The 10,504-nt window shown below is 39.3% G+C and overlaps 1 pseudogene; it reads left to right on the top strand.

Annotated features, from left to right (window-relative positions):
- The window catches only part of LOC122150382, a 6,451-nt pseudogene extending 2,835 nt beyond the window's left edge, over positions 1–3,616 (top strand).
- Positions 3,617–10,504: the final 6,888 nt, after the last annotated feature.

Here is a 10,504-nt window from a genome sequence, read left to right as displayed (position 1 = left end):
AAAGTGGACAGCAGCAGCACTGCAGCCCCTTTCTGGGACTTCCTTAAAGGACAGTGGTGAAGGGAAATCCTCCCAATGGGCAGAACTTCGAGCCATGCATATGGCTGTTCACTTTGCATGGAACAAGAAATGACCAGATGTGAGATTATATATGGATTCATGGGCTGTGGCTAATGGCTTAGCTGGACAGTCTGGGACTTGGAAGGAGCATGATTGAAGATTGGTGATAAGGATGTATGGGGAAGAGGTATGTGGATAGATCTCTCTGAATGAGCCAAAGGAGTAAATGTATTTGTGTCTCATGTGAATGCCCACCAGAAGATGACCACGGCAGAGGAGGACTTTAGCAATCAGGTGGATAGGATGACACGTTCAGTGGAAACCAGCTGTCCTTTTTCCCCCAGCTACTCCTGTCATTGCTTAATGGGCTCATGAACAAAGTGGCCACGGTGGCAGGGATGGAGGTTATGCATGGGCTCAGAAACATGGACTCCCACTTACTAAGGCTGATTTGGCTACCGCCACTGCTGAGTGCTCAATCTGCCAACAGCAGAGACCAACACTGAGTTCGCAATATGGAACCATTCATTGGGGTGATCAGCCAGCAACCTGGTGGCAGGTTGATTACATCGGACCACTTCCATCATGGAAAGGACCGCATTTTGTTCTTACTGGAATAGATACTTATTCTGGATATGGATTAGCTTTCTCTGCACACAATGCTTCTGATAAAACTACCATCCATGGACTTACAGAATACCTTATCTACCGTCATGGCATCCCACACAGCATTGCTTCAGATCAAGGGACTCATTTCACAGCACATGAAGTGCGGCAATGGGCTTATGCTCATGGAATTCACTGATCTTGCCATGTTCCCCATCATCCTGAAGCAGCTGGCTTGATAGAACAATGGAATGGTCTTTTAAAAACACAAATACGGTGCCAGCTAGGTGGCAATACCTTGAAGGGTTGGAACGATGTTCTCCAAGAGGCTGTATATGCTCTAAACCAGCATCCAATATGTGGTTCTGTTTCTCCAATAGCCAGGATTCACGGGTCCAGGAAACAAGGGGTGGAAACAGGAGTGATACCACTCACTATTACCCCTAGTGACCCACTCAAAAAATTTTTGCTTTCTGTTCCTGCTACCCTATGCTCTGAGGGTCTGGAGATCTTAGTCCCAAAGGGAGGAACACTCCCACCTAGAGACACAATACTGATTGCATTGAACTGGAAATTAAGAATGCTACCCAGCCATTCTGGCTTCCTCATGCCTCTAGATCAACAGGCAAAGAAGGGCATTACTGTACTATCTAGTGTGATAGATCATGATTACCAAGGGGAAATTAGGTTGGCTTTACATAATGGAAGTAAAGACGAACATGTCTGGAATACAGGAGATTCTTTAGGATGTCTCTTAGTACTACCATGCCCTGTGATTAAAGTCAATGGAAAATTATAGCAACCCAATTCTGATATGACTGCTAACGGCCTAGACCCTTCAGGAATGAAGGTTTAGGTCACCCCACCAGGCAAAGAACCACGACCAGCTGAGGTGCTTGCTGAGGGCAAGGGAAATACAGAATGAGTGGTGGAAGAAAGTAGTTCTGAATATCAGCTATGACTACGTGACCAGCTGCAGAAACAAGGACTGTCATTTTTATATTTCTTCATTGTATATGTGCATCAAATATTTTTGTTTCCTTCTGTTATGAACTGTGAAATGTAAATAAGGTTAATGCATTTTGGTTGAATGTGTGTTAGCATATCATGTTGGGCACAAATATGACTTTATAATTGCCCTTATTTAGAGATTATATATGGTTAAGAAGATGTGTACAACTGCCAAGTTGACAAGGGGTAGATTGTGATAGTTGGTGTGTGTCAACTTGGCTGGGCCCCAGTTCTGTGTGGTTGTTCCCATGATGGGATCGGATGACTGTGTTCTGAGTGGCCAATCTGCTCAAGGGGAGTTTTCCTAGGGGTGTAGTCTGCTTCCAGGATATCCTGGAACATCCTGGGAAGAGAGACATTCTTCTGTGGATCAGGATTCTGGTGTGCTGCCTACAACTCTCCATGAGTTAGCAGTCCACCATTTGGCCTGGAGATCTTGGATTCATCATTTGTTGGAGTCAACAGCTGGTGTACTGCCTGCCAGCCTTGAGTTTCTTGGCCCCCTGCAGTTGTAGAAGCTAAGAAAAGCCTCCAGACTGACGTTTGCTCCAGAGACTTTGGACTTGCTGGCTTCTATACCTTGTGAGACATTTTCCTGAGATAAATTTCTCTCTCTCTTTATATATATATATATAAGCTTTGATGGTTTTTGTTTCTCTAGAGAACCCAGTCTAACACAGTCATTATTTGCAACCAAATGGGAAATTATTCATGTTTCTTTGGAGAGGAAAAGGAACACATAGGAATATTTAATTTCAAAGTCCATGAATTCATGGGAAAAAATAAGACAATGATCACACACCTCTTTTATTTCAAGCATTGTGTGCTCAGAGAGAGAGGGAATCTTTATCAAAAACATACTTTGCTTTTACAAGACTGATTAGTTCAGTTAAACTGGAGTAGGTCTTTACTATATGAGCCAACTTAGATTTTTTAACTAACATAACATAAAATCATATTTTTTTGGAATGTATAATCATCACAACCTCTTATCGTTTTTCCCACTTTCCCATTTTACAAAGCATAGATCATTTGGACATGTATGATCTCATTTAAATAGCAAAATTATTCCTTGAATTAGGCCTTTGTTGGGGTGAAGACCTTATATAATTGGCCCAAAGTCTGGGATTTCTTCATTTCTCTTTTTCATACTCATTAGGGTTGGAGTAACAGTACATTGGTAGGAATCTGTCAGAAATTCAAGCCAAATTCAGAAGAGGATGTAGAATGAGGGATATCATTTTTGATGTCAGATGGATCTTGGTTGAAAGCAGAGAACACCAGACAGATGTTTGCCTATTGACGATGCAAGAGCACTCAACTTTGAGGACCAAAACAAATTATGGATAAGTGAGGGATTCTGCAATCTGGAAGTGTAAATGTCTAGAATATTTTCTTTTGAATTGTCCCTGGTACAGTAGTAATGGGATTGTACAGGTCCCTGTTGACATTCAAATGAATGAGTTGTACATGATCAGTGGAACAGATGGTAATGAAATAAAGCTCAAGATAATGCAACCTCCAGAGGAAGCTCTGGATCTTACTGGTCCCATGCAGTCTTCCAATTAAGAAAGACTGAAATTCTCATTGAACTTGTAGTGCTTTGCTGGTTGGTGCCCCTTGAAGCATTCCTTGCTGAGGTTATTCTTTTCTGCTTTGTGAAATGTATACACAAAATAAAAAGAAGCACCCAGATGCTGGGAAAGAATTTCAACAAATTGAATAGCTGAAATCAGACCATAGTAGTAATGGTATAGAAAATAATGCCCCAAGGCAACAGAAAAAAATAATTTGTTTCCAAATGATACTCCAAGTAAAAGAAATCTGTGAGCCGATGAATGAGAGATATCATGTCAAGAGTCATGGGCAGATGCATAAAGAGATTGCATTCCAGCTTTGCTTATGCTTTCTCTTAGAAGCATCTGAGTTTTTATTGTGAAAAGATGAAAAGCTCAACTTACTCAGCTATAGCTGAGATGTATGTTATCTCAGAACTAACAATTATTTTTTTTTTTTTTCATTTTGAAATTATTTTACTTTAATTCATGGTAAATTTATTAGATATGTTTTATGAGTTATACCACAGGATAGTTAATTTAATGCTGATCCTCAATGAGCACACAGAACAGACACCAACGAACCCAGTTAGTAGTTCATAGAGAAAATGACACTCAAGGCCTACTTATAACCAAAGACATTCAAGAGAAAATCTGTCATTTGTCTTAAGTATTTTTCCCAAAAAATCATGCTTATTATATATCAAAAGATTTGTAATAATTTCTACATAAAACCCATCCTTTGTAACATTGAAAAATGCTATCTGTTCTTCAATGAATGACTTAATAAGGCTCTGTTAGCCATAGTTTCTTCCAGAACACTTAGTAGTGCTTGTGGGGAATCTATAAATACACCAAGAGGCAGTTGTTCCAACAGAACAAGGGGATACTGAATGGTTTGAACTCAGGAACGGTGTGCATCAGGTTGTATCCTTCCACCATATTTACTCAATGTGTATGCAGAGCAAGTACTCTGAGAAGCTGAACCAAATGAAAAAGAATGTGAATCAGGATTGGAGGAAGACTCATTAACAAACTGGGATATGCAGATGTCACAATCTTGCTTATTGAAAATGAAGATGAAAATCAAAGACTGCAGACTTCAGTATGAATTATACCTCAACATAAAAGAAAGATCCTCACAAGTGGGCCAATAGCAATATCACAAAAAATGGAAAAAATGTTGAAGTTGTCAGGGATTTCATTTTACTTGGGTCCACAATCAATACCCATGGAAGCTTCAGTCAAGAAATCAGAGGGCATATTGCACTGGGCAATTCAGCTGCAAAATACCTCTTTAAAGTGTTTAAGAGGAAAGATGTCACTGTGAAGACTAAGTTGAGCCTGATCCAAACTATGGAATTTTCAATAGCCTCATATGCATGGGAAAGCTGGACAATGAACAAGGAAGACCAAAGAAGAATTAATGCCTTTAAATTGTAGTGTTGGTGATGATATAGAAAATACTATAGACTGCCAGCAGAATGAGCAAATCTGTCTTGGAAGAAGTACAGCTATAATGCTCCTTAGAAGTGAGAATGGCTAGACTTCAGTCATGTTGTCCAAAGGGACTTCTTATTATTTGCCATCAAATGGGACCTGATTCATAGTGACTCCTCCTTGGGTTTTGGAGGCAGTATTACTACGGAAGTAGATTGCCCCATCTTCCCTCCAAGGAGTGGACTAGACCCTGTAAAAGATATTATGCTTCATAAAGCAGAGGGTCAGTGAAAAATGGGAAGACCATCAACAAGAGGGAATGACAGAGTGGCTGCAATGATAGGTTCAAGCATGGTAAAGACTGGCACAAGACTGGTCAGTGTTTCTTTCTATTGTACATAAGTTTGCTATGAGTCAGAACTGACTCGATGGCACCTGACAACAGTCTTTGTGATTCTCACTAGATGACTGTGTGGAACTATGCAAAAGTAAAGGTATTTGTGACCCACCACGGGTATTGGATAGCTTTTTAATAACGTAAATAGCGTGTAAGGATACATTTATGTGAGCGGATCCATGTAAATAAAATACATGAAACCGTAAGGTGGTGATAGATCATTTTTACCATCCTACTAGGCTTAAAATGAGCCATTCCAGAGACAGAAAGGGAGATCTCATTACCATCAAGAAAAAAGAGCCACAAGTGGAGTGTGTCCTTTGAACCCAACATGCCTGTGCTGAGACTCCTTGATCCAGGAGATAGAGAGCTTTGACATCAGAGACTGCCAGAAGCAGTGGCAGAAAAGCGGCAGCCACAGATCTGGCAAGAGACAAGGCAGTGGGTTTCCTGGCCCACAGAGTGAGAAAGCTGAGTGCCTTCAGGCCTCAGCTTACAGGTAAAGTGGGGTGCCTCTAGGCATTTATTGGCAGAGCTAAAATTGCTTTGTAACATTTGCCCAAGGAGCTCTGGTGGTGTAGTGCCTAAAGCATTTGACTGCTAACCAGAAGTCTGGAGGTTCAAACCCACAGCCACTCCTTGGAAGGAATATTGGGCAATCTACTTCTGTAGTGACACAGCCTAGGAAACCCAAGGAAGGGTCACTATGAGTTGGATCCGACTCTACGGCAGTGAGTTTTAACATTTGTCCAAGCAGGGCAGAGGCTAAGGGGCCACGGGGCTGAGAGGCTAAGAGCCAGAGAAAGGCACCGCTCAGAAAAGGCTGTGCTGATAGAAGAATTGTATGCTGAGTTGTTTCTGGTTCTGAATGGTAACCTGTTACTTCTCTAATAAACTCCATAAATCATGACTATAGTGTGTGAGTTCGGTGTGACCATTGCAAAGAATTATATTTGAACCCAGAAGAGAAATAAAGAGTGCTGTGGAAGGGATGGTTGATGTCAGAATTTGTAAAAAAGTTGGAGGGTGGAGGCATGAGTGACCTCCACCTCATAGGAATTAGCCTTGGCTGATGTTGCCAATGGTGATTCTCTCTCCTCCTAATGAATTTAGAGGGGGTCAGGTGACATTCTCACAATTTTTACATTATCTTAACTAGGAAATTAATACTTTTCGCCATTGCTAATGATAGTTACTCTGCAATTTCCACAAGAAAAACATCATATTCATCCATAAATATTGGCAATAAATAAATAAGGCACATAAATAAAATGCTTGCCCCAAAGTTCTGTTATCACAAAAGCAAATATTCCAGTCTTCATGCCATTCATCTGTACTTCTCTGCTAGTTCCCCACAGTGGGCTAAAGTGCTTCTGAGTCATTCACAAAGTACAGCATTTTATTTTTATTTATTTTTTAAAGCCATATATTTTAGACTTCATTGGGTGACGTAGTGTCTAGGACATTTGACTGCTAACCAGAAGGCTGGCGGTTCAAACCCACCAGCCACTCCTCAGAAGGAACATGGGGCAATCTACTTTCGTAGTGATACTACCCCAGAAACCAAAGGAGGGTCAGTATAAGTAGGATCCAACTCCAGGACAGTGAGTTTCATTTGGTTTTTGCAGAGTATTAAAAACCAAAATCAAACTCACTGCCATCGAGTTGATTCAGATGCTAATGACCCTCTTTGCATTTCTGAGGAGGTAAATCTTTGCAAAAGTAGATTGCCAAGTCTTCCTTCCATGGAGTGGCTGATGGGTTTGAACTGCCAACCTGCTAAGCAGTCAAATGCATTGGAGTTAATGATTTAAAGTGCAAGTCCATCTAATCATAATGTGATGATGCCACAGAGATGCTTTTGTGGTTCCTGTTTGCTTGTATCTTTGATTCACTGTTCAAGGGCAAGTTTTCCATAGTGGATTCACTTAATCCACATATATACAAATACAGTTTGGTCAGTTTGTGGAAACTCATTCCATGGCTAAATAAATACCTGTAAATGCATTATTAGTGCTTTTAATTGTTTTGACTAAAATGCAGAGTAAGCCTGAATACTAAATTATTACTTAAATATTTTTGTTAATGCTTAAGACTTAATCTTAAAAATAACATACTTAGTTTCTATTGCATATATAACCAAAATATTTTATTAAATATCACAAATGAAATCTGAATAGTCACAAAAAGTTGTCAGTGAGTCAGAATGAAATATTAAAGTTACCCACAGGATATTAGATTAGGTAGAAGATAATGATTTAATGCTGTGAGCTGTTAGATCTGATGTCCCGCTGCTCACAGTATCACAGGGTTCAGAACATTGTTGAAAGCAAAGAGGGAGAGCTTCAATGTGTGAGGAATGCATGATTCTTGGTGGCTAAAGGATTAAAGATCGAGAAAGAGGAGTTTAATGATTTAAAATGATAAAAATTTACATGATGTATGGACTGTGCAAAGTACAATAAAATTCTAGCTGTGAAAGTTTAAAAAAAGAAAAGAAAAGAAAAAAGTGCAACTACGGTAAACTTTCCATGGACTCCCTTCTTATCAGCCACATTTTATCTGTTGGCTATTTATAGTTCTCCTGGCTGCACCATCAGGAAACTGCTACTTGGGAAAATGAATCCTTAAAAAAAATGCATGTAAGGCTCTCTGAAGCTTGATTTTAAACATGAAAATGTAGGTAGATTTGTCAGGTAAGAGCAAACTAATACCAATACTAGTTTAATAAAAGTGACCTCCAACAATTGATGGAATGCATTTTTCATTTTTATAAAAATACAATATTCCCTGCAGACATTAGTTGTCTCTGGGAGAGATCTCTGGGAGCGACCCCTGGATTTTGGATTAATCTCTCATGAGAGACATAAGCTTTCCCAATCAGTGTGGATCCTCTCTGAATTGGTGTGGCTACATTTTCCTCTCCTTCTTGAGTGCTGGCCAGATTCTCTGAAAAAAAACTTAGGGGCAAACATCTGTAAGAGAGTATGCTTGGGAGGGAAAGAGATCAGGAAAAAGAGAAGGGAAGGTAGGGGAGGAAGGAAATCTGCATCTCAAGCCTTCTTAAAATGGTTTCATTTGAACTGCTTTCGAAATAAACATTAGAAATGGTCTGTCTCAAATAAGGTGCAGGCAAAAGAAAGGAATGTGGTTTTGTTTTATTTTTTCATGTTTTGGATAAATCAACTTTTTCTAGGTGAGATGGTTTTAAAAATTATGACTGCAAATGATTGTATAAAAGTATATTTTTTTCTTTAGATATACAAAATACTTTTCAAATATCATAATTTTTCAGTTTGAGTCTACTGATCCCATGCATTGTTTTCCTGTTTAAGTAAAATTAAACTTAAAGGCACCGACACAAGCAATTTTTTATACTCATCATTGATCAAGAGTTGTGTTCATTTCTCCCATTCTCTCCCATTCTCTTTCCACCATCTTGAAAACTTGACTAGATTTCAAGGGGCACACAAAAAGCTCAGATATGCTGGGAAAATCCTGTAGTGGCAGCCCTGGCACACACTAGGCCATCTGTCAGAAGATAATGCCTTATTCAGCCAAAGACATAAGGACTTGATAAGAGTGACTAAGATTATGAAGTACAACAAAGTGTAGGTGTGGTAGTTAAAGTTGTATGTCAACTTGGCTGGGACTGTTTTTGAGTGACTGGGCATCTGGGAGTAGTTATTCCCAATGGTGAGATTGGTAATTAACTCCATGGTGGAATCTGTTGGAGCAGCTGAGTAGCTGCTTTAGGGATGTTGACTGTTTCCAGTATATAAGAAGCAAATTTGAGGAACTTCTTCAGCTCATGGTATGCTTGGACCCTGCATGTAGCTAGGTTGTTGTTCAGCAGCCTGCCATGTTGTCTGTCAATCTTGGGGCTCTTAGTGGACTTGAATCACTGGCCTGCCATGTTGTTTGGTAATATCAGGACTGTGCCTTATTACCTGTTGACCTTGGGTTTGTCACCCTCAGCAACCAGCAGCTGCCTGCGTGAAGAAAAGCCTCCAGCTTCAGTGGGCCAGGAACAAGAGGCAGAGCTAAAGCTCAAGGTCGAGGGCTTTCACCCAGCCCTTGGAACCTGACACTTTGAATTTGGACTTCTAGCCTCCCAAACTGTAAGAGAACAAACTCATCTTTGTTCAAGCCATCCCATTCGTGGTATTTTCTATTAGAGCAGCACAAAGTAACCAAAGCACTAGGGCATTCCAATTCCACAAGAAAACTAATGTGATTTGAGATAAGGTATTAAATAAGCGCATGGGAATCTTTAGATTGTATCTCTTCACTCTGTTGTCTTTTAGATATCTGTTACTAGTACAAGTGAGAAGAGAAAAGGTATAATTTTATGTCCTTAATTTCACTTGTTAAAAATGAAGACAGATCTTAAAGAAGAGAGGCTTTCTCTGTTTGTTGTTGTTGTTATTTGCCATCGGGTCGGCCCCAACTCCTAGCAACCCCTCCTTGGGTTTCCGAGGCAGTTATCACTACGGAAGTAGGATTGCCCAACCTTCCTTTCTCTGTTTATAGACCTTAATTGTGGACTCTTGTAAATGCCTTCACCTTATAAAACAGAAGGCATCTCCAGTTTAGGTCATACAATTGGAAAGTTAATAAAAACAGAGAAGTTAAAGGAAAATATGAGCTCACTAAGAAACATGTAGGATAGTTGGTGATAATTAGTTAAGCTTGTACTGTGTAGAAATAAAGATATTCTACTCTGAAACACATGAGGTTACCATGAATTGGAATTTACTCCATGGCAACTGGTTTGCTGCTATGTCTATCTCTTAACATTATGAAAAATTAATGCTCCTTAACTTAGAAAAAGAGCCCATTAGTTAATCTGAGATTATTAAAGAAAATAAAGCATATATCTAAAACATATGCCTATTTATATGTCTTTGATAGAAGAATGATCTTTCTGTATTTGAGAAGGTCATCCTTTTCAACAGTGTCACAATGTTGAGGATGGAAGCCTATGAAAGAAAAAGAAAGGAAGAAAATAGTCACTGAGATAGATCAGCTTAATGCTTGGAATGATTTATGTTGCAAACAGTTTATTTTTACATTCCCTCCTATCTATCCATTTTCCTGATTTCCACATTCTTTGTCTTATTTCCTGAAACATGAATACCAGATTTTGGAAGTAGGAAGACCAGAGACGGGCTCAAGGAAAGGAAAAAAAAAAAAAAAAGTCTTTCTCATTCAAACCCTCTTCGATATATCATAGAAAGAAAGCTTTTAACTTCAAGAAGAAGCAATACAAACAAACAAACAAAAAATTAGTGCATTATCTGAAAGCAAAATATTACCAAATACATTCTACTTTCCCTATGTCTGAGAGAGATTTATAAAAGATGTACAATGGCATGCCCATACTCAATTTATGTTGTTGTTGTTGTTGTTATGTGCCGTCGAGTCGTTTCCG

This window comes from Orycteropus afer, unplaced genomic scaffold (genome assembly GCF_000298275.1).
Source record: "Orycteropus afer afer isolate SDZICR_OR568_19922 unplaced genomic scaffold, OryAfe1.0 scaffold00131, whole genome shotgun sequence".
NCBI lineage: Eukaryota > Metazoa > Chordata > Mammalia > Tubulidentata > Orycteropodidae > Orycteropus > Orycteropus afer.
Note: the sequence above shows the minus strand (reverse complement) of the source record. Positions and strands in the feature narration are given on the sequence as shown.